The sequence below is a fragment of the Phascolarctos cinereus genome, unplaced genomic scaffold (assembly GCF_003287225.1).
Source record: "Phascolarctos cinereus isolate Bilbo 61053 unplaced genomic scaffold, phaCin_HiC Scaffold_5;HRSCAF=322, whole genome shotgun sequence".
Taxonomy (NCBI): Eukaryota; Metazoa; Chordata; class Mammalia; order Diprotodontia; family Phascolarctidae; genus Phascolarctos; species Phascolarctos cinereus.
Window position 1 is genome coordinate 369336783 of NW_027555958.1, and position 25000 is coordinate 369361782.

The following is a 25000-nucleotide window of genomic DNA, read 5'->3' on the forward strand; positions in this document are numbered from 1 at the left end:
TCTTGTAGAAGATGGAACCAGGTTGAGAAGGGCTTAAAATGCCATTGGAGTTTTTAATTTGATCCTAAAGGTACTATAATAATATAGATATAGGGACCTTAGAGACCACTGAATTCAAACTCCTTATTTTGCAAATGAAGAAACTGGGGCAGAAAGAAGTTAAGTGATTTGTCCAGAGTCACAGAGCTAGAGGCAAACCCAGGTCTTTTTCCAAGTCTTCAGTGATCTATTCCCTACACTATACTGCCACTGGAATTTATTAGGCAGAAGAGTAACATGGTCAAACTTATGCTTTTGTAATATGTTTGGCAGCTGTGTGGAGGTCGGTGGGAGAAGTCAAAGGCTTGAAGCAAGAAGACCAATTAGGAAAGTCTTGTAGTGGTCTAGGTGGAAGATGAGGTGAGTCAGAACTAGAGCGGTGGTCTTGTTGAGGTTTACAGGTTCGGGAGTGCTGGGACCCAAAAATCACAACATGCGGATCTTACCCAAAAGAATTCAACCCAAGCCTTCTTTAAGCCAAAGGCAAGGTTTATTAGAACATCTGTTGTTTTGGGCAGACTCTTAAGGAGTCTAAACATTAGTGAGCTATTGGCTAGATTTTAAGAATCTAAGCATCTTAATGGAGACAAGATAGATCTTATATACACGGAACGACTATGGGAGGGATCTAGGGGTGACCAAGTAGTCAATGAGGTAATAGAACTCCAGAGACCTGGACCGAGGCCAAGGGAGAATGGAGCCTAGATGGGATTAAGGGTGAGAAGTGGCCTGGGGCCATAGGGAGGTAAAACAATGGAGGGCTAGGCTAGGTTAAGGGTAACAGAGAATTGGGAGGTTGGGTGTAGGCAATAACATAGGCCAGTTGATGGGATTTACAGCCTCAGGCAAAAGCCAGAGATTTGGACATGTGGGGAAAATCCAGGGTTTTTCCTTTTTGGGGTATAGATCCCATCCTCATCAGTCTCACCATGAATAAGGGGAAGGGGACAGATGTGGGAGAGGTTGTGGAAGTAGAATTAATAAGACTTAGATATGGGAGGGGAGAAGGGAGGAGAGGAATTAAGTATGATTGTGTTTGCCAACCTAGGTGACTAAAAGGATGCTGGTGCCATGGACAGAAATAAGGAAACCCAGAAATGCAGTGGATAATGAGTTCTGCTTTCAGAGGAGGTGAGCTTGAGATATTTACAGGACATTCAGTGCAAGATGTCCTACAGGGATGCCCATCAATTGGGGAATGGCTAAATAAGCTGTGGTATATGATTGTAATGGAATATCATTGTACTTTAAGAAATGACCAGAAGGATGATTTCAGAGAAACCTAGAAAGACTTACGTGAACTGATGCTGAATGAAGCGAGCAGAACCAGGAGCACCATTGTATGCAATAATAATAATAATGTACGATAAAGAACTGTGAATGACTTGGCTATTCTCAGCAATACAATGATCCAAGACAATCCCAAAGGACTAATGATGAAGCATACTATTCACCTCCAGAGAAAGAACTGATATTGAATACAGACTGAAACATGCAATTTTTCACTTTCTTTCATTTTTTTCTTTTGAGTCTTCTTGTACAAAATGATTTAAATGGAAATGTTTTACATAATTGTATTTATTTGATTGCTTCTCCTCTCAGGGAGGGGGGAAAAGAGGGGAGGAATGGAGGGAGGGAAGGATAGTATTTGGAATTCAAAACTTTACGTTTTTAAAATTGGGGGGGAAATGTCTCATAGGTAAGTGGTGAGTGGGACTGCAGTGCAGGAGGCCAGAGTCGTAGAAGATATCTAGCACTGGGAGTCATCTGCATTGACATGATAACTGAACACATGGGAACTGCTAAGGTCACCTAGAGAAAGGGTGGGGAGAAGAAAGCCAGAGCCTTTGGGTGTATCAGCTGTTAGATGATCCAGCAAAGGCGAATGAAAAGTGGTTAGATAGATTGGAAGAGAATTAGAAGCAGCGCCACCCCATCTTTCCAGCTTTGTCTCCTCTCTGACCAAAATGACCTCCTAATTGATCCGCTCTCATTCCAGTTTCTTCTGCCCTTTCATCCATCTCCTACTACATTGGCGGTATCAACCTGAAATGGAAACAGGTCACTAATCAGTACATACGGATTCCTGGAGCAGCATATTGACTTCGTTTGAATGCGTAACACAGTCTATATTTCATTGTATTTTTAAATTTATTTTGTTAAGTATTTCCCAGTTACATTTTAATCTAGTTCTGGCCCATGCTGGAGCATTGCTGCAGCATTTGGCACCCCAGCAGCATGTTTGATACTTCTGCTCTATAGAACTCCTAAGTCAATATTCCCGAAACACAGATGGGACCTAGTCATTGCCTGACTGAAAAAACTGGCGATTCCCTTTATATTTGTTGCCCAGTTGTTTCATTTGTGCCCAACTCTTCATGAATGCATTTGGGGTTTTCTTGGCAAAGATACTGAGCTGCTTTGCTATTTCCTTCTCCAGCTCATTTTGCAGATGAGGAAACTGAGGCAAACAGGGTTAAGGGACTTGCCCAGGGTCACACAGCTAGTGAAGTGTCTGAGGCCAGATTTGAACTGGGGGAGACGAGTTTTCCTGACTCCAGGCCCAGCCCTCTATCTGTTGTGAGACCTGGCTGTCACATTATCATAAAGATAAAATACAAAAATTCTCAGCCCTTCACAGTCTGATTCTAAGCTACTTTTTTCCAGGCTCATTGCAGCTTACTTCCTGTAACACATTCTACATTAAAGCCAAATGGACCCACTTGTGGTTCCCTTATGCGATACATCATCTCTTCTTGCACTTCCATTGCACAGTCTTTTCCTAGTGTCTGAAATGCTCTTGATTTTCACCTTTGCATTTAGAAACCATAGCTTCCATCAAGGCTCCATTCAAGTGTCCCCTCTTAAAAAGAGGCCTTTCCTAATTTTCCCACTTGTTAGAATTCTCCCACTTCAAATTACTATGTGATTATTCTGCATTTATTTTTCCATATACTTGGTTCCCCCTAGTAGAGTGGAAGCTCCTTGAAGGTAGGTACTGTTTGATTTTTGTCTCTGTATCTCCAACACCTAACATAGTACTTGACACATGGTAGGTCCTTAATGAATACTTATGGAACTGAATTTTATATTACTTCCTTCTGGGCATGCTGTATTGCAGCCAACCTGGAGACAAAAGGTACAAAGAGCATCAGATTTGGAGTCAAAGGACCTGGGCTCCAGCTCTGCCCCTGACCACTTCCAGGTCTCTGTAAGTGAGCCTCACTACCATATATAGTGTTGACCTTGCGCAAGTCATTTGCCTCAAGTTTTTCCTCTTTAGAATGAAGACATTGGATTTCATCAGTGTTGGCAAACTCAAATAGAAATGAAACCCTGAGGGCCACATAGTGACTTAGAAAACTACAAATTAACATAACCTATGTTTTATTGCATTTTCATTTCTTTTGTTAAACATTTCTCAATGACATTGTATTCTGGCTTGGCAAAACTCCAACCCTGGAGTTTTGAAGGATCCATATGATAAGTCCGACACCTCTGGACGACATATCTAAAGTCTCTTCCAGCTTCAACATTCTATGATTCTATGACCTCTCTGTCCCTCAGACAAACCCTACTCTTAGCTACCTATAAAATGTTTGTTTACATTGTTGCCCAGAATGCTGTCCCCTTCCTTCCTTCTCTTTAGCTATTGAATGAATGTCTACTCATCTTTTAAAAGACCAACTCAAATTTCCTTTCCTCCCCGATCTCGCCAGTCACTACAAAGTTCCTCCTCACACCTCACACAACACTTTTTGTTAACTTCTCTAATATGCTTATCCCATAATATTATGCAATATAATGACCTTATACTATTATACTACTATGACTTTCTACTATACTAGGAGTGACCTAATACACCACACCAATGTAGTGGTGCCTGACCATTTGATACAAGCATACCCAGCCAGAAAACAAAAAGGAATTCACTGCTGCCAAAGTGTTACGGGAAAGATATTTTTCAGTGTATGGGTTCTCTGCCAGAATCTGCTCTGACCTAGGTAAAGATTTTGAGAGTCACTATTCAAGAAAATATTGGCCTTGGAAGGTATCAAAAAGTCTAGAATGATCTTCACCACATACAAGGAGATGCAGACACTGAGTGTTTCACCTGCACACTGTTGAATATGTTGGGAACTCTGAGACTGTAACAAAAGCTCAATGTAGTGCATGCCTACAATTCTAGAATTTGAACCAGGAATTCGACCAGCTTTAGACTATATTTGCCTATGCTTGCTCAAGAACCACGCCTCCCTATTGACTTGTGTTTTGGAGCCTCAAATGAAGGTTCCAAACTACGCACCATCAGTACATCTCTTTTGTTGTTCTTCAGTCATTTTTTAGTCATGTCCGACTCTCCGTAACCCCAGTTGGGATTTTCTTGGCAAGGATACTGAAGTGGTTTGCCATTTCCTTCTCTAGATAATTTTACAAATGAGGAACTGAGGCAAATAAGGTTAAGTGACCAGCTAGTGAGTGTTTGAGCCTGCAGGATTTGAACTTCAGAAGAGTAGTCTTCCTACCTCCAGGTCCACTCTATCTACTTCATCACCTATTTGCCCCATCTGTACATCTCTTAGCTGACAGAAAAACTGAAGAAAGCCTATCACCTAGTCCCAGCCTTAACTAAAGAGTTGAGAATTAAACCAAAAACGGTAGGATACTAGAGGATGTTGTCAAGACCTTCAATGAGGAGACAGAGTTCTGTTGAAAAATTTGGCATTCAGGGGACCCTCAAGTCAGCTGACAGATGGAAAGCTAACCCAGACAAAGGTGTTGACAGGCTGAGCAGGTTTGCCTGTTCTCAAAGTAGCCACAGACAATGGAGACAGCCCTACCAAGACTGTTCAACACAAGCACTCATTGCCCATAGGAGAGTTGTTGGACTTTTGAGGAGCAGGTAGAGAGCGCTGATGGATACTCATCTGCTGAACAAAGTGAGAGTCATAAACAAAAGAGAACATCCATCAGTTTACGAAGACTGTCTGACCCAGATGTGGCCAATGAAACTGATGCTTCCAATGAAGGAAACTAAGTGCTCTTAAGGGCAAGAGGATTAAATTTAGAAAGTAACTCCTTTCTCGGCTATAACTGTTGCTACAGAGACTCCTAGGGGTATAGATACAACCAACAAGGCAGAGACCTATGAATCACCAGCCTGCCCCTCCTGTCAGTCCAGAGCTAAACAAACAAGTCCCTAATTCTGATGCCCACACCACCTACTTGCTTGGAGATAAAAGAGATCAGAGCAAAGAGATCAACCAGCAACAGAAAGTAGACCCATCAGGGCCATTCACTAAGACTGATTTATTATTATTTTTTAATCTAAATTTGTATTCCAAAGGAAGTAAGTAACATTTATCATCAGTATTCAGAAAACATGGTGGCTGCTTGTATTGAACACAGTTCTTAAATGTGTAAAAATTTTTTGTTTGTTTTTTCACAATATTGTTTTCTTGATTCTGCTCTCTTCCCTCTGAATCAGCTCATAGTGCCCAGAATTCTCCTACATAGTCACATTCATCATTTTTTATAATACAATATTATTCCATTATATTCACATGCCACATTTTGTTCAACCATACCCCAAGTGATAGGTGCTCCTTTTGATTCCAGTTCTTTGCTTCTTCCCTTCCCCCCTTCCCCATTAATCCTTCCTTCAGGATAAGGAAGTTTTTTTTGCTTATGACTAATTCTCTCCCCAGGAGCATCTTCCCTCAGCAACCTGTCCATCTCTGCTTGTTCCCTGTCGAGTTTGATGTGTTCACCCTTACTTTGTCCATTTCAGATAAAAGTGAGGTCCATGTGAGGCTCAGTCTCCTACCCTTTCCTCCATATTTGTATATTCTTTTTTCTCAGCCATCTCAATTATGAGGAATAGCAAATTCTAACCTTTCCTCTTCTTTTTGCCTTCCTTTCTGTTTCCCTTCTTAAAAACCATAGAACAGAACGAATCCACCTGGTCTTCTTTCAAGTCTTTGTTTCTAAGATTGGCACAAATTGTTTAAAATTCATTATTGTACCTTGTACAATAAATTAGCCCTTGTAGAAGGGCTAATCCCATGGCTACTGAAGGCTGTTATGCACAAGGTACTGCTTGTACTGCTTTGAGGGGTTGTTGACTACTTACCAAGTGGTGATAAAAGCTAGTACAATCTCTGACCTCCTTCAGCCACACCCCCATCTCCTCTAACTGGAAAACTGTATGCTGACGTGCATAACTCTAAGCTGATGCTTAAAAACAGGTTATTTATGTTTCAATATAAATCTATTGCCGGTGCTAGCTAGCTTTGGTGTTTTTTTTCCATAATTAATTGCTATGTCCTATCTACACAGTATGTACTCTTTAGCTGCTTGTCTAGTGTCCTGCATGTAATTTAGTCATGTCACCACTAAAGTTCTCCATCAAAGAATATGTTGTATAGTACCACATGTGATTGGAAGCGCTGTTAACATATAATTGTTTTCATCGGTATGGCAAGTTGGTTACCTGGGATGATAGGAAAATCACCTTTATTATTTTAAAGCATTGATGTTTGTGTATTTGATGTGTAGTTACAGGTTTCAAGCTTATCCTGGCTGATTTTTGCAGCTCTGAAAAATGTTTAGGCCCAGGGAATAATTGAGCATCTTCTCCCCAGGCAGATTGAGGATTTCCCTGAAGTACAGCCAGGTGATACTGCTTGGGTATAGGGAAATATGACTACTAATTAGCTAAGAGAACCCTAAGCTTGCGGCATTGAGTATTATGAGGGAGAGACACTTTGGAGATGAGAAAGAAAAGGAGTTCAGGGGAGATGGAGAATGAGAGGCAAAGCAGACAGGTGACCTCCCTGGAGCTGCAAACATGTGGAGAGCCAGCCCCATAGGATGTCTTTGGATTTCCAGCACCCACACACCAGCATAATCTTTCACTATTTGGTTAAGCTGAGACTTTGTCTCACTTCATAGTCAAAGAGCCCATTTACTATTGTGTATTCTATCATCTACTCTAACCAGTAAAACTTCCTGATTTCCATTTATTTGGATGAATATACTTGCTTTATACCTGTCATTGCCTTTTGTATAACTGTTTGGTGGGAGGGAGCTAAACTGGCTGGGAGTAAGCTAATTGTCACCTTCCCCTTTAGAACAACCAGGGAAAAGGATTTTATTTTAACTTTCAAAATAACATCATACTTCTAGATCACAAAATCTTAAGTATATTAGACAGACATAACTCTAGTCCAGTACTCCTCTTGGAAATAGGAGAGCAAAGTTATAATCACCCAATCACAGATGTCTTCCTACTCTCTACAAAGGCAGAAATCACAGCTTCCTTTGGAGGTACAGGGTGGGGCAATCCAGATTCCATATATCTATCTAGATATTCATGTTATATGAGCCTCCCCAGGTCCCAGTGGCTCTGGATTAACCTGCTGGATGTGGGCCAGCTGGTGACCTGGTCTTACTATGTGGCCCTGTCCACATGTTACATGGGTGTACTGCATTAATATGTCATGTTAAAGTAATCCATTACATGTGTGTTTTATACCAATACTAGACTATAAGTTCCTTGAGGGCAGGGATCTTTTCTTATTTAAGTGTCATTTTTCTCTCAGTGTCCAGCAGTGATCTCGGCTCATAGTAGATGCTTAAATATTTGTTGAATTTTGTTTGCTGAAAATGACTTGTCCAAGGTCAGCTCCAAAGTTCTATTTAACCATCAGACTCTATGTAAAGTGCATTAGCAAACACAGTCCCTCTTCTCTAGGGGCTCATGGATCATAAGATATAGAGTTGGAATACCACTTGGGCAGCTAATTATGTTTGTATCTCTCAGGGCTTACCAGGGTGCCTGCCACATAGTAAGCATTTAATAAATGCTTCTTGCCTTACCCTACCTTACCTTGCCAAGAGGATTTAAGCTCCTCAAGCTCAGGGATTGTTTCATTTTTATGTTTGTGTCTCCAGTGATCAACACACAACATACCTTGCACACAGTCTACTATGTTAGCTGAATTAAAGTGAATTGTCCACCATTCCACGTCCAGTAGATGTCGGAGGAGGGTTTTTGAATCTAGGTGTCCTGACTCCAAGTCCAAGACACTTTCTACTGACCCATGTTGTTTTTCTTGTTAGTCTAAAATAGCCACCCCACATATCTAATTACTTACTGTCTCAGGGAGAAGTTAAGAGACGGATAGAATTTGGAACTCAAAACTTAAAAAAAAGCTTAAAATTGTTTTAACATGTAATGGAAAAAATAAAATAATACATACATACATACATATATATATATATACACACACATACACACACGCACATGTGCACATACACATACATACATATATACAAATATATATAGCCATACCAGTGGTAGTTTAGGATGTTTAGAAAGCAATAAGAAGTCTTTGGACTAATAATCAACACAATGCAAATCAATAATTTATTTAATGTTTACTAGGTACCATGCACTGGGAATACAAGGAAAAAGCTAAAACTGCCTCTGTTCTCAAAGAGCTTGCATTCTAATGGGGTAGAGAATATGTCCATAAATGGCTACATAAGTACATAGAAGGTACACGCAGAGTAGATGGAAGGGAACTATAGAGGGGAAGGCACAGCAACCTTAGTCTCCCCTCCCCCCAGCTCCCAGGAGAACCAAGAATGTCCTCCTGAAGAATGAGAGCATTTGAACCGAGGCTTGAGGCAAGTCTGGGATCCAAAGAGGAAGAAGTGAGGAAGGAGGGCATTCTAGGCAGAGGGGACTCAGCCAATACTAAGGCATAGGGGCAGGAGCTATTTGAGTACTAGACATCCCTGCTCTAAGAGTTAGCATCAATTGCCTGTCTAGAGGAAATCGATTCAGGGAACTAAATTATAGATTAGAGGATTGCTTGGTAAGTTTAGAATTAAGAGCAAAGGGAGCTGAATGTGCTTAAGTAATATTTCCATCAGGCTCTGAAGGCTTGATGAATTGTCTTTGTCCAATCTAGAGTTTTGCTTTTGCTTTTGTTTTGTGTTTTCATAAAGAAGCAATGACAATGGTTGTTGCCCTTCGCTCTTGAAGAGGACCAAAATGACATTGCTATGCTGGGGTCAAGGTACAGTGTGTCCAGCTGTGGCTGAGCAGACCAATATGATCTTGGAAGGCTCTGCCACAGGTCCGGCACAAAGAGTCTGTATGAACATGTGGAGTGGCAATGTCTCTAAATTTTCGTATCTCTTTTGAACAGTATACTGCAAATCTGCTTTGCTCATACAGCCCAGCGCCTTCTTTGATTTGAATATGTCATGCGGGGCAGTCCTGTGCCAGCATCCCTCACGTCTCACAATTCAGTTCTTCAGGGAGATCCTGAGAGTATCCTTGTATCACTATATAAAGAAGCAATACTGTTTACCTACAATCAGAGAACCTCTCCTGAACAGTACTATGGAGATGCTGATGAATTCTTTACTATCTAACTCTTTTTCAATTTTCTTTTTAAGTTCAGACCTAGGATTTCATTGGTGTAAGGAGATCCCTGGGGCAGAAACTACCTCTTTTTATTCAGATAAGCAAGACTCGCAACTTACCATCTTAGAGAATTGTTTTTGGAGCCCTGAGAAATTAAGTGATTTGCCAATGGTTCCATAACTAACATGATGAATCAGATGTCAAAATTAAACCCAGGTCTTCCCTACTGCAAGGTTGACCTATGCACATAATCTCTTCAATTTTCCTTATCAGTCACCCAAAGCTTCTGTTGTTACATTACCTCATGAAAGACACAGTACAATTAATTAAATTATAGTTCATCTTACTTAAGTTGTATTTTCTACTGGTACCTTCCTAATGAAATTTAGGGAGGCACCTTAAGTCTTCACCCCTTTTCTCCTACTTTGCTCCACTCTCAGAGGATGATGTAGCTATCTTCTTGCTAAGGCAGATGTTCCTTTATACCTATTCTTACTCCTCTAAGATCTTGCTTGATTCATTTTTCATCTCTTACCCAGCACCCCCACTTCTATTTTACTCTCTTCTTTCCTGGCTCCATTGCCTATTAAAATTCTCAGGACTTTCCTATCCCATCCTAAAACCCCCCAGGGCCTTGACTCTGGTATCTCCTCAACCTGTGATCCAGTATCTGTACTCCCTTTCACTGATAAAATTTCCAGAGAATATTCTGTAGTCGCCACCCATGTTTCCTCACCACAACCCCTTCTTCAATCCCCAACATTCCACCAAAGGTTCTCTCTTCAAGGTCATTGATGATTTGAATGAGAAATTAAAATTGCCAGAGTGGAACAAAAGATATCACAGATTTGCATAATTGGGGGGGCCCCCTTTCCAGCCTTATCCTATTGCTTCCAGGTGCAACTACGAAATGCTCTGTTTGGCATTCAAATCCTGCCATAACTAGCCCCCTCCTACCTTTCCAATCCTTATTCCTGGACATGTACTCTTTGAACCAGTGATATTGACCTCTTGGCTGTGCCACGGACAAGATACTCCATCTCTTGGCCCTGAGCATTTTCTGTGGCTGCCCCCCATGCCTGGAACACTCTCCCTCCTTTGTTTCTACTACTGACCTTCTTGGCTTCCTTTAGATCCTGATTAAAACCCCACCTTCTAAAAGAAACTTTTCCCAACCCCTCTTAATTACAATGCTTTCACTCTTTTATTTCTTATTTATCCTACATGTAGCTTGCTTTGTATATATTTATTTGTATGTTGGCTCTCCCATTAGACTGTAAGCTCCTGGAAGGCCGGGACTGTCTTTTGCCTCTTTTTGTATTCCCAGCTCTTAGCACATAGTAACCGCTTAATAGATGTTTATTGGATGAATATATTCTATACTTCAAATTGTACTACTTTCTGTTCCCCCAAAACATCCTGAATTTTCCCACCTCAACATGTTTGCTCTAACTATTCCTAATGCCTAAACTATCTTCTCTTTCCTTTTCCCTTTTGGTCTTTGAATTCCTACACACTTTTTAAAACCCATCTCAAATGCACCCTTTTCCAAGGAGCTTTTCCTGATCCCACAGGTTAGTAGCTTGAATTGAGTTGGATGGAGGCCAGCTAGAAGAGCTCTGGATAGCTAAGGGGGCCAACTTCAGAGGATCTAGGCTCATTAGCTGATGTCATTACAGGGTGGTCTGGCCAAATGTGGCCTGAATGAGGGAGAAACTCATCAGATCTGAGAGTCAGACCTGTCTTCAGGCAAACATTAGGGTCAAACTCAGTCACTTATACCATATTGCCTAGAAGAAATGACTAATCCTCAGCCACTTACACCATATTACTCAGAAGAAATGACTTATCTGAATGGTATAGATAAAAGTGAAAATTAGAACCAAAGGTGGTCTGGGTCAAAATTTCAGAGGAAGAGGCAAGGGTGGATCTAGTGGTTCAAAGTCTTCCTTTGAAACTATAAATAGCTGACATGGTTGCCCTCCTCTTTCCAAGTTCATGATTCTGGATCCTGAAAAGCTTGTTATTTAATTTAAATAATTGTTCATTATTTTAATAATTAAATCAAATCCCATCCAGCCATTCCCTAGAAAACCAGGGTCTACCAAAAGGGTCATCTTGCCACCTCCCCCTAGTTGCAGCCACTTCCTCTTCTTCTACTCTACCCACCCCTATTTTTCTTTCTTGTTGTGATACAGGGGAATGACCACTTGCCCTGCAGTCAAAGGACCTGGGTTTGGGTCTCAGCTCCGACACTTGTTCCGCTGGGCCAGTTATTTGGCTTCCCTTTCCTCCTCTATAAAATGAGGAGGTAGGACAAGGATGGACTTGAGATCCCTTCTAGCTCCATCACCCCATCATCACTGTGTCAGTAATCAGTGATACTGGAAAACCTACGACAATTGGCTGTCTATGGATCCTCTCCCAGTCCCTGGACTCCTCACACCAAATCTCCCTACCTGACTCCTACTCTTCTACCTATATTAAACCTCCCAACTGGAACGTAAGCCCCTTGAGGGCAAGGACTTTCTCACTTTTGTACTTGAATCCTCAGAGATTAACACAGTGTCTGGCACACAGTAGATGCTTAATAAATTCTAGTTCATTTATTCATTTGTGCTCAAGACAGTGGCCTGCAATAGGTGCTTAATAAACACGCATTGATTGCTAATGGAAAGAATCCATTTAATACATCCTGGATGTATTAATCACTTACCATGTGGCAGGGATTGTGCTAAGTGTTAGAGATATAAAGAAAAAGCAAAAAAAAGAAGTCCCCGCTGAGAGAATCAAGGGCACAGATAATCCAAAACAACAAATAACCCAAAAGCCATTTACACCTGATTTTGGAATTACCATATATTTCAAAAATATTTTCTCCTTGGTTTACCTTCCTAATTGTGTTTCGTCTAGGCTAAGAGTACAATGACTCACATAACACTGTACAGTTTACAAATTACTTTCCTCACAGCCGCTCTATGAGATAATCAATGTAAGCACCATCATACCCATTTCAAAGATGAAGAAACTGAGGCACAGAGAAGCAAAGTGACTTGCCCATGGCTAGCAAGCCTTTTTCCATTTTAGTATGCAGTCTATGGTTTTTAGATCATTTTGCAGGTTCCAGAGGACATGGGATCTGGAGGGTCACATGAGATAGCAGGTGGAGGAAAGAAGGGAAGATGAAAAATAGGGGAAAGAAAGAAGGCTGGCCACAGACTTTTTAAAAGTGGGAAGTGGGTTCATTCTGGCTAAGCCATGGAAAGATAACTGAGAGTTCATTGTAGTTCCACCATCTGAGTAGGAGGTGTTGGGAGCAGGGTAGATTTGGGCAGAGAACTCTGACAGCTTGAAGTATAAAGTCCCCAGAGTCACGAGTCCCCAGAGTCATAGATTTCCCTGGACGGAGTGGGACTTGGCTCCCAGAAATCCCCAAACACAAAGTGATAAGCAAATGAAAAAGAATGATCACTGACAGCCAGCTCTGGGGCAAAATGCCAGTGTTCTAGGGGCAGCACTAGCCGTGAAAGAATCTGAGCAGAGTTTCAATTATCCCTGTGCCATTTGCAGGGCCGGTGCCAGACAATTTTGAAGTTTTTCCAGCTTCATCTCCCAAGGAGGCCACAGATGCTATCTTTCACATGGCTCCACTATCCCTGAGGAAAGCAGATGGGAAAAAGATGTTCCGTGCAGGTCAGACTGGGCTGGCCTGGGGACAGCTTGGGCTCACAGGGAAAATGTCATCTGGCGGATTCTGTGCCGACACGAACCCAGGATCATACCCTCTAATTTGTATGACATGGGGGCCAAGGCGAAAACAAGTGTGTTGGGGCAGGAGAGAGGTCAGCGACTCAGTTTTCCTCCAACACCAGGCAAACTGTAACCTGGCTCTGTGACTTTTGTTGTCCCAGCTGAGTCGCTGCCACGGGTTAAAGCACAGGGTCAGTTAGTAACGTGGGTCAGAACGCAATGCTAACTGAGAGCAAGATCACAGGTTCAATCTGCCTCCATATGGTTCAGTGAGCTTTACATAGGAAAAATAAGCAAACGAACAAACAGCAAAAACTTCTCCACCAAGAACTCTCTCTTCACATGGAAGATGTGGATGGCTCCAAGGAAGCTTTCCCCATTGTTGAGAAAACAGCAATAACAGTGACAACAGCAACAATTTATAGACTGCTACGGATTTTTTTTTTTTGCTGTTAGGGCAGAGCAATTGAAATCTGGCTTAGAAGGTAGGAGAGCCAAGGAGAAAAAGAAAAAAACCTGGTGAATGCAAGCTCCCTGAGGGCAGGCCTTACTCATTAGTAGGCATTTGATCCACATAGATTGAATTTGTTTGTACTGGGGTGAGTTCTCCCTCCAACTAACCTTCCCTCTAAACAGGGGGATCTTAAAGACAGGTACCATAGGCTCTCTTTGGTTCCATAGTCAAGGCTGCCTGTTCCGGGCCCTGTGCTCCAGGCCCTGTGCCCCGGGCCCTTGGGTTGAATCTGACCGTGTCTTCTCTATTTGCTGAAGCCTTCTCCTCTCCCCCAGGTTCTATTCTGGAGGTTCATCTCCCAGGAAACCTGGATCACGGGATGACAGCATAGCAGAGTAAAGCAGTAGAAAGGCCCCCAGTCCTACCGAGCAGAAACAGGCCAAGATCTAGCATAGAATCCAAAATGGATTGTGATCTCTGCTGCTCTCCTTGCTTCTCTGTTTTCTGGCCTTCCTGATCCTCACCTCCCTTTACAACTGTTTTATGACTGCCAAAGATATATCCCTGGCCCTTGGATAGGAGAAAAGAACCCCCTGAAAGGTAATGAGAGGGATATTAACAGTGTCAGGGGTGCAGAGCCCTGTAGCCCAAGGGAGAAGGGAACAACATGTTATCCTAAGAACACAGATGTGCCTGGCCCACTCTGAGTTGGCCTTTCCTGAGGGCATGCACCATTTCCTTTTGTAAATTCGTATCATGTCATACCTGACACATAGTAGGCATTTAATATATGCTTGCTAAATTAACTTGAATTTTTTTTTTGCGAGGCAATCGGGATTAAGTGACTTGCCCAGGGTAACACAGCTAGTAAGTGTCAAGTGTCTGAGGTCCGATTTGAGCTCAGGTCCTCCTGACTCCAGGGCCAGTGCTCTATCCACTGCGCCACCTAGCTGCCCCTTTGAATTTCTAATAGTTCCTTTTGAACCTCTTTCTTCCTCCTTCCGAAGCTTCAGATTTTAGTTCCTACAGTTTCCCATGCACCTGGTCTTCTGTGTTTTACCTATAACTACTGGCTATCCCCCCTTATGCCCCTCTTTCTCAGTAACCTTTCCTTGCTCAGCCTTCTTCCTGGTAAGAAGATCCTCTCTCTGAGTGAGCATGAGATGATGCTGACAAATTATAACTTCCTCCAGTTTGGAGGAACATTCTGACCTCCTGAGATTTCCTTCATGCTCTAACTTTCCCAAATTGGCTAATCTATCTTATAACTTTCTTCTGATTTAGGTTTCTGCTCAAATATCACCCCCTGAATGGGATTGCTAGTGTCTTTCCCTGCCCCTCTCCCCATTAACTTGCATGTATTTTCAATAAGCTTATAAAAAAAGTATGGGTGTCTGTGGGGGGTGTCCATCACGGCACCTAAGCACCACAGACACCTAGCCTCAATGGCTTTATTGATCAAAGGTGTGAACCTGGCCTGGCCATCTCTCAATTGAATCAATTAATCATAGGTTTTAGACTAAGGGCAGAAAAAGTCCTTGAAAGACATTGGATGGATCAGAGTGACATAGCATAGGAAGCCTGGTGGGATTAGCTAAAGAAGTTGGCCAGACCCCACTGGGTTTGTATAAAACCAGGAATTTAGTCTGGAATTTGATTTTGAGTGTCTAGCATCTTAGTCATGAAAGCCTCCAGCCAAGCCCCTGAGAAATAATTGGAGGAGGGTGGGGATGAGAGGGATTTAGTCTTAGCCTCAGCCTTCCCCTCCACCCTTGACTGGAGGAGGACCTAGTGAACTTCAGAGGATTTGGACTTTTTAATTGATATCTTAGGAGACATGTAGGGTGTATAATTGGACCTGGAGTCAGGAAGACCTGAGTTCAAATTTGGCCTCAGACACTCACTAGCTGTGTGACCCCTGGGCAAGTCACTCAACCTCTGATTGTTTTAATCCACAGAAGGAAATGGTAAAACCATTCCAGTGTCTTTGCCAAGAAGACCCCATATGGGGTCATGAAGAGTCAGACACAAGTGAACAACAAAGCAGCATCCCTGACACGGCTGGTGGCAGTAGCTGCATTGGGAGCTGAGAATAGATTAGGTGACTCTCTATACTTGTGGGTAGTGTACCCCCCAGCTTAGGGAGACGTTTTGTACAGGCTATACCACATGTAGTTGGAGCCTCCAGAGCAAAGCACACTTGCCCAGGGATCTAGAGTTAACACTAAGGGATGGAGGGAGGAGTTTTCTAATGCTATGATAACATTTCTGTAATGCTTATTATTCCCACCTGGGTGCTTCCCCAGGAAGATCAGGGAAATCAATTAATCAGCTAGACTTTAGGCCTCAAGCAGGTAACAAGCATCAGTCAAATGCTACTACAAGCCAGAAACTGTGATAAGCACTGGGGATACAAATACAAAAGAAAGACAGTGCCTTCCTTCAAGGAGCTTAGACTCTGATGGAGGAAGTCAATGTGTCAAAGGGAGCTCCAAAGCAGAGGAAATTGGAGAAGGTACCCTCGAGGGGGCATGACAGTGAAGTCCAAGAGGGTCAGAAATACATCAGAGAGGAGAATGAAGTAGGGCCAGCCTGGATGTGTCCCCAGAAATGTAGGCCCTAGAAGGAACTCATCAGTGGGAGAAGGGACTTGTGGTGAAGTCAGAAGCAAGTAATTAGTTTTGGGTAGGCATATTTACTGAGGTGGTATAATTGGTATAAAATATCTCCTCAGATTTGGGACACATTCTACCATAAAAATGCACAGTCCAATGGAAAGTAGGTTCAAGCACAGAAGGTACATAAGGAGAAATCAAAGGAACTCTTCTTTTTCTTTTTCTTAATATTTTCTTTTTAATTTTTTCCCCAATTACATGTAAAAACAATTTTCAACATTTGTTTTAAAACTTGATCGAAGGGACTCTTGAGCTGAACTTGAAGTGACCTAGAGGTTCCGTGAGGTTCAGTTGAGGTCTGTGAGTGTTCTAGACGTGGAGGACAGCTTGCACTAAGACCCAAAGGTAAGACATACCATTCTGTGTTTGCAGAACAGCGCTTGGAACAGTTTGGTATCTACAAAATTCTTGTATTCCTGTGCTGTTGTTTGACAGTGTGGCAAGCATGCTCTGGCTCATTATCCCAGAACCAGGCCAGCTACAACTACCCTGAAGAGCTTCAGGGTCCCCTGAGAAGTCAGGGGTGTTTAATCTCTAATGCCATCAGCTTGAGCCCCATTGGCTGTGTTTGCTCTTCCGCTCACTTAGCCACAAGTAAAAAGTGCCCCAGTTCTATATAGCCACTTAATTTCAATTAGCTTTTACAAGGGGACATTTACTCCTAAGATACAGCAAGAACAAATGTATAAACGTTACCCCCCACACCTTGGGGACCCCACTTAATTCAATTCCTACATAATATCGCTCCTACCAAGTTCATGTTCGGATTTGGCATGATTGCTAGATAATCCTTGTCTCCAGGTGCTGCCATACTGAATCCCAAACAAAGGTCACTCTTTGCTCCTCTGGGCATCAATGTTGCACTGGCTCAAAACCCGGACTCTGGAACTCCAGGATACCTTCTTGACCTTTGAAAACTCACAAGATCAGAAGCTCTAGTCCTTTTACTTAGAAGGGAAAAGAATAAATGCAGAGGCCAAGGACTGAGGTCTGTTTTTTAGAACCACATGGTGGCACTGGAAAGAAGGTCCCAAGGCTTCACCCCTTACATCATTGCCTTTCATCGGGTACAACGAGCAGAAGGGTCCAACCAGGAGGGGAGTGGAAGAGTAGACAGCCATAAAAAATGAGGCCTTTTTGGAAGACGCCTCAGTTCTGACTATGTAGCCAATCAAAAAAGGCTCCTCCTCACCATTGTGGAGCAGGCTTAGACATTCTGTGATCAGCTGCAGATTGGAACCAGTGACAAAATGTCTAGACATTCTTTACGGTCTCTAAAAAGCACTTCCATTTTATGGTACCACAACTCCCTTGGAAGCAAACTGCTCACTTCTCCACATAGGGAAGTTATCAATCAAGCAAACTGACGAGTTCAGCAAATGTGCCAGACCCCTGTTACAACAGCAAAGCCTGAAACAGCACGATCTTTATCCATTGTCCGTCTTAAATTGTCATTCCTGTTATTTTGGGAGGAAAATAATAGCAATAATAGCAGCTAGGTGGCTCAGTGGATAGAACAGTGGGCTTGGAATCAGGAAGACTCATCCTCCTGAGTTCAAATCTGGCCTCAGCCACCTACTAGCTGTGTGACCCTAGGTAAATCACTTCGCCCTGTTTGCCTCAGCTCCTCATCTGTAAAATGGGCTGGAGAAGGCAATAGCAAACCACTCCAGTATCTTTGCCAAGAAAACCCTAAATGGGGTCACCAAGAATTGGACAGGACTGATATGAGTCAACACTAACGGCAATAATAAAGTTAGAGGACTGGTCTCAGAATCAGGAAGGTGTAGTAGGTTCAAGCTTCATCTCTGACACAAATTAGCCACGTGACCTTGGGCATACCACTTAATTTCAGTGTGCCTTTAAATTTTAAAACAGGTTATGCTCTTCCCTGGCAAAGGGGAATTGTCAGGGGAGTTCCCTATGCTAATGAAGCTACAAGTCTGGTCCCCAAAATGAGTGATACTATTTTTCGTGCTGCAAATGTACTAACAGATCACTTTTCTATAGTGTTTCATGGCTTTACAAAGTGCTTCCCTCATAATAATCCCTTGAGGTAAGTGGTATGGGGTTATCATCATTCCCATCGTACAATTGAGGAAACTGCGGCTCATTGGTAATTGACTGTGGTAAAGTTAAATTACTTGTCTAAGATCACGCAGATGGCCAATGGCCAATCTGAGGTTCTAACAAAGGTCTCTTGCTTCCAAGCCCCACACTCTTTCCATCCCACCCTCTGGGCCAATGGATTTACCTTTTGCTTTATTTGTTTATTGTTTGTTGATTGATTGATTTTGAATTGGGTCCAGAGACAAATTAAATAGCTTCTTCACAAGTCAGACTGTGGGAGCAAGTTTGAACTCCCTGTTCCTCTTTGATATAGAATATGAATAAACTCATAACCAAAGGGCTGAGCAAGATAAAGTCTGAGCCTTTAAATTATAAGGGTTCTGAGAAGAATGTTCTATTCTCTTTATTGGCAAATCATGACAATAGTGAGAGAGGCACAGGGATGTAGTGCAAGGTGAGCTGGCTTCAGAGCCAGGAACACCTGGGTTGAAGTCTAGCCTCTGACACATACCAACTCTGTGACCCTTAGTTGTTTAACTTCAAAGAATCCCACGCAATTCTCTAAGATCATAAGTTGAAGATAAAGCAACAATCTGCATTGGTAGATTGGAATTCCTTCATCTGAGAGTTTCTTTCCTGTATCAGTGACATCACAGGTCTATCTCTAATAACAACAGCAACAACTAGCATTTACACAGTACTATAAGATTTGCAAAGTGCTTATTATTGCATATACCTTCATAACAATGATAATAATTTCTAATAACAACAATTCATAACACTAGTAATAATAATTCCTAATAGTAGTGTTTATTATTCCATATGATCTTCTGTTATTATCATTTACATTTTATAGATGAGGAAACCGGGGTGCAGAGAGGGTGTCATTGTCAGGGGTCACCCAGCTAGTAAACATCTGAGATAGGATTTGATTTATATGTTTATTTATTAATTTATTTTTAGGCAATTGGGGTTAAGTGACTCGCCCAGGGTCACATAGCTAGTAAACATCATGTGTTTGGTCTGAGGCTGGATTTTAACTCAGGTCCTCCTGACTTCAGGGCTAGGGCTCTACCTACTACGCCACCTAGCTGCCCCGCTGAGGTAGAATTTGAAACCAGGTTTTCTTGGCTTCTAGTCTATCCAGTCAACTATCAAATGCTCATGTTATTTTGGAACAATAAAAATGTAAGGCAAAATTGTTCATGTCAAAACCCAAATTTGTCATTAAGGGAAAAAAAAAGTAGCAGTCCCAGTCTCCCACAATCCCAAGGTTTGAACTTGGCTTAGGGCTGGGTCACACCAAGATGAAGGACCTTACCCTGAGTTAGAAGACACAAAGGAAGTGTAAGACACATTTCTTCCACTTAGTAAAGTGTGTTTGGCATGATAAGACTTGTCTGAAGCCTCAGCCTGAGCTCATTCTACTTGGAGGTCTCACCAGGCAAGCTCCCTGGCCATTTACTCCTTTTCTCCTTGGATAAGACTGGCCCCAAGTTGGAAGACCCAAAACATTTTCACATACAACATTCATATAGAATAGACTTACCCACAGGCATTACAACCGCCCTGTGTCTCACAAAGCAATAAGGAGCAGAGATTATTTCTAAGAGCCCTCCCACCATTACTCAACAATCTCTTCTCCTTTGAGGTTCACTCAATCCATATTTACCACCTAATCAAGATTGTGGTAGCTATTGTCTGTAGACCTCCAGAACATCCTCCTTCCTCCCTCAGTGAATTCAGTACTTGGCTCATAATGATGTCTCCTCCTCAACCCCTGCCCTCATAGTAGGGGATGTCTGGGGGCCATCACCAGTCATCCTGACCATCTTGGCAATGGACTCCGATGACTCTGGAGGACAGAGTGGGGCTGATGACTTTGCACAGTTCTGCCTCACTTAGTCCAATTCACTTGCAAGTCAAGACATCACCCTCCTGAAGTCTCATTGGTCCTCTTAGAGAACAAAGGTTGAACAACAACAGGGGACTTCAACATACATACTGTTACTCTCCCAAACACCCTAACCTCCCAGTTCCTCACCTCACTCATTTCCCATGACCTACTTCTCCACCTCACTTCAGCTATACGCAGGGTCATAACCTGGATCTTGCCACCACCCAAAGATGTTCCACTTCCGCATTCACGAACTCCGAAATTCCTTTATCTGATTGAATCTGGTTGTCATTCCACTTCTCCCTTTGCCTTGTACTCACAAACCTCATTCTTTGTCTTTATCAGGTCTTCCCTGTGCATTGGTTATACTCTCCTCCTTTCCCAATCTTGACCCTTTTGCAAAGCAGTTCAACTTTACACTGTCCTTTTCTTCCTTCCCCCTTCCCCTAATTCTGATCTTGCTCTGCCAAGCCTGAGTCTGGTATTGATTTCATTATCCATTGTTCTCATTCCTACTCGAATGCTGCTGAACAAGGCTGGAGAAAATCATGAAACCATACTGAGTCCACCACAAATTTATGTAAAATCATCTTACCTGGGTCCTCATTATAGCAAGACAACCCTTTTACATCTCCTCAATTATTTTATTCCATTCACCACTGAGGCTCTTATAAATCTTTTTTATTCCTCTTCACACCTTTCATAGTTCCCCTATCTCTCCAGCTGGCAACCTTGCCTAATATTTCACTGAAAAAGCTGAGACCGTTCTTTGAGAGCTCTCCTCCTCTCCTCCTCATCTCATATCACCCAGACACCTACTGTTACTATTTCCTCCTTCACCCCTGTCTCACATGAAGAGGTGGCTCTTCTTCTTGCCAAGGTAAACCCCTCTTCACTCACAAGTGATCCCTTTCCATCCCATCTTCTTCAGCATATTGACCCCTCTATCATCCCTATTCTCTCACTTATCTTTAATTTCTCCCCGTGTATTAGCTATTTCCCTACTGTCTACAAATATACCCATATCTCCCCCATCCTCAAAAAATCCTCACTTAGTCTGTCCAACTCTGATGACTATCATTCCACATTTCTCTTCCATTTTGTAGCTAAATTCCTTGAGAAAGCCTCTATTTCCATTCTTCTCACTCTCTTCTTAACCTTCTACAGTCTGGCTTTCAACCACTTCAATCATTCAACTGAAAGTACTTTTTACAAGGTACCAGTGATTTCTTAATTGCCAAATGTAATGGCCCTCTCTCAATCTTCATCCTTTCTGACCTTTCTGTAGCCTTTGACCCTCTTCTCTTTGATACTCTTGACATGACTCTCTCCTGGTTCTCCTCCTACTAGTCTGATGATTCCTCTGCTTCTCTTGCTAGATCTTCATCCAGGTAACTGTGGGTGTTTCCCAAGGCTCTGTTCTGGGCCCTCTTCTCTTCTTTTATACTATTTCACTTGGTGATCTTATCAGCTCCCATGGATTCAATTATCATCTCTATGCTGATGATTCTCAGATCTACTTATCCAACCGTAATCCCCAGACTTCCATCTCTAATTACTTATTGGACATCTTGACCTGGATGTCTAGTAAACATCTTAAACTCAGAATGTCCAAAACTAAACTTACCATCTTTACCCCCTAAGCCTTTATCTCTTCCTAGCTTTCCTATTACTACTGAGGGTACTCCTGTTGAGGTGAACCTCCTGGTTACCCAAGCTTACAACCTAGGTGTCATCCTCAACTCCTCATCCTTTTTCACTCCCCTTATGTTTCCAAATCCTATCGATACTACTTTTGTCACATCTCTTATATATGCCACCTTCTCTCCTTTGGTACTGCCACTGCTCTGGTGCAAGCTTTCATCATCTCACATCTGGATTATTGCAATAGCTTGCTGGTTTGTCTGCCTGTCACTAGTCTCTCCCCATTCCAGTCTGTTCTCCACTCAGCTATCAAAATGATTTTCCTAAAGAACAGGTTTGCCTACGTCACCCTTCCCCCACAACTCAATAAATTCCAATGGCTTCCTATTATCCCCAGGATCAAATATAAAATCCTGTTTGGCTTTTAAAGCTTTCACAAGCTGGCCCCTTCCTACCTTTCCTGTCTTCTCATGCCTTACTCCTATAGACTCTGTGATCCAGTGCTGCTGGCCTACTTACTGTACGACTCTGGGCATTTTCATTGGCTATCCCTTAGACCTGGAATTCTCTCCCTCCTCCTTTCTGTTTCTTGACTTCCCTGACTTCAAGTTCCATCTAAAATCCCATCTTCTACAGGAAGCCTTCCCCAATCCCCCTCAAGTCTCTTCCTTCTATTAATTACCTCTAATTTATCCTACATATCTCTTGTTGTATGTCTTCCCCACTACTATGTGAACTCTGTAAGAGTAGAAATGCCTTTGGCCTTCCTTTGTATCCCTAGCAGTTAGCACAGTGCCTGACAACAAAGTAGGAACTTAAATGTTTGCTGACGAATTAACTAACCCTTTCAGTTCTAAATTTTGTGGTGTATGATGAATCAAAAGCTAATCAACAAGCACTTATCAATTGCTGATCATGTGACAGGCACTGTGCTAGGACTTGGGGATATAAAAGTAAAAGTGTCGCAACACAGTCCCTGTTCTCAAGGAGCTTACACTCTACTGAGTAAGACATATATATAGTCATCGTGTTATCATCATAACTAGCATTTACTTAGTACTCGAAGGTTTACAAAGCACTTTGTAGGTGTTATCTAATTTGATCCTTTACAGATAAGTAAATACAAGTGTACACCCCCCTCCCCTCCACAAAAACATACAAAATGATGTTAGGACTAAAAATTAGAGGAATCAAAAAAAGCCTCTATGGAATATTTCTTGAGCTGAGCCTTGGGAGAAGTTCTCATGCTTCCAAGAGGCCAAGGTGAGAAGGAAGAACATCCCCAGCCTGGGGGAATAGCCTGGGAAAAGGGACTGGGTTGAAAGATGAAAGGTCTTAGAGGAGGAAGAGTAACAATGTCAGCACGGCGGGCATGGAGAGTACATGATGGGGAAGTGGTGTGTATGAAGCCCGGAAAGATGGACTTGAGTCAGGTTGTAAAATGCTTTTGATGCCAAAGTAAGGAATTTCGCAATGGGGAGCCAGAATCAAAGATGCCCTTTGGGCAGGGGAGTGTCAAGGCCAGGCTAGTGTTTTAAGAATATCATTTTGGGCCAGGTGGAAGATGGATTGGAGTGGAGAGGGACAAGATCAAGGGAGGCCAATTAGGAATCTATTATAAATGTCCAGGTGAGAGGTGATGAAGGAGTGTACAATTGGGGTGCCTGTGGCCTGGCCAGGGAAAAGGGGAATAGATTTAAGATGTATTAAGGAGGTAGAACTGATAAGAAATTGCTAGTGATTAGATGTGGGGTCCATGAGGGAAAGTAAAGAACTGAAAATGATTTCTAGGCTGTGAGACTGGGTCTTCTAGAAGAATGGTGGTCTTCACAGCAACAGGGAAGTTAAGAGGAGGTGGTTCGTTCAGGTGTGAAGGATAATTGATATCATGAGAAACAGCAGTGGATTAGTTGTCTGAACATCGGAATTCTCTTCTTGACTGCCGTTAACTAGCCCTGTGACTTTGGAAAAGTCATTGAATTTAAACTCTGGGCCTCAGTTTCCTCATCTGTAAAGTGAGAGGGTTGGAAAGAGGAGTGCCTTCTAGCCCTATGGACAGGATGATGAGAATAATAACAACAACAACAATAATAGCATTTATATAGTATTTTAAAGTTTGCAAAGCACTTTACTTATATGTAGCATTGCACTAAGACTTTTGGGACAGCCTGTATTACCTCATTTGATACCCACAACTCTGGGAGGTGGGTACTATTATTGTCTCCATTTTACAGATGAAGAAACTGAGGCGAACAGAGGTTAAGAGACTTGTCCAGGGTCATGAAGCTAGTGAGTGTCCAAGGCAGGATTTAAACTCAAATCTTCTCTACTCCCAGTCCAGCATGCTAACCATTACACCATCTAGATAGGCGAGAGTGGTTGCATCATTTCCCTATCCCCCTGACATTCTGAGAACCCTTTCTACAGATACAGAATCCCACAAAATCCTAACAGAATGGCAAGTGAAAGCAAAAACTAGAGATCAGCAAACCTTTTCCTGGTCTCTGGTATCTTCCTAGCAAAGCCTGATGTCTTCCCAGTCCTGAGTATAGGCATTTGGCCCTGGCCCAACACAGGGAGTGAGTCAGCAAGCTAGTGGGGAACCATCACCCACGGGGAGGGAACTTCCTCCCATTGGCTCTTTCTCTGGGGCAGTGGCAATCCCAGAGCTTCCTGCCCAGCAATCTGTGTCCTCCATATGGATGGCTTGGGGAGAGGGGGTCCTGGATGTGGAGGAAGATTGGCTCTGCAGCTCTGGGCTCCTATAAGATCCTCTCTCCCTGCCAAAGTCACATAACTGGAGGAGATGATCCTAAACCAGTCACACAAGTCTGTGGTTTTAAGGGGAAAACCACCAATAGCCACAAACCTAGGATTGCCAAACCCACAGACTCCTTGTCACACAGGACACAAACAAAACATACAGCTCTCAACCATACTGAGTGTTTGCCCAAACACTCACAATGGTAATAAGTTCCTGCTGACTGCCTTTTCAGTCTGCTGATCAAACCTGAATTAAGTGACCACTG

General features: G+C 42.5%; 1 long non-coding RNA gene across 1 annotated transcript; it reads right to left on the reverse strand.

Moving 5' to 3' along the window:
- Positions 1 to 1599: 1599 nt before the first annotated feature.
- On the reverse strand, positions 1600 to 24752 carry LOC144457988 (uncharacterized). The gene is made up of 2 exons (XR_013487555.1): positions 24463 to 24752; positions 1600 to 2085 (listed from the first exon to the last, which is right to left on the reverse strand). It is a non-coding gene; the product is annotated as an uncharacterized LOC144457988 (long non-coding RNA).
- Positions 24753 to 25000: the final 248 nt, after the last annotated feature.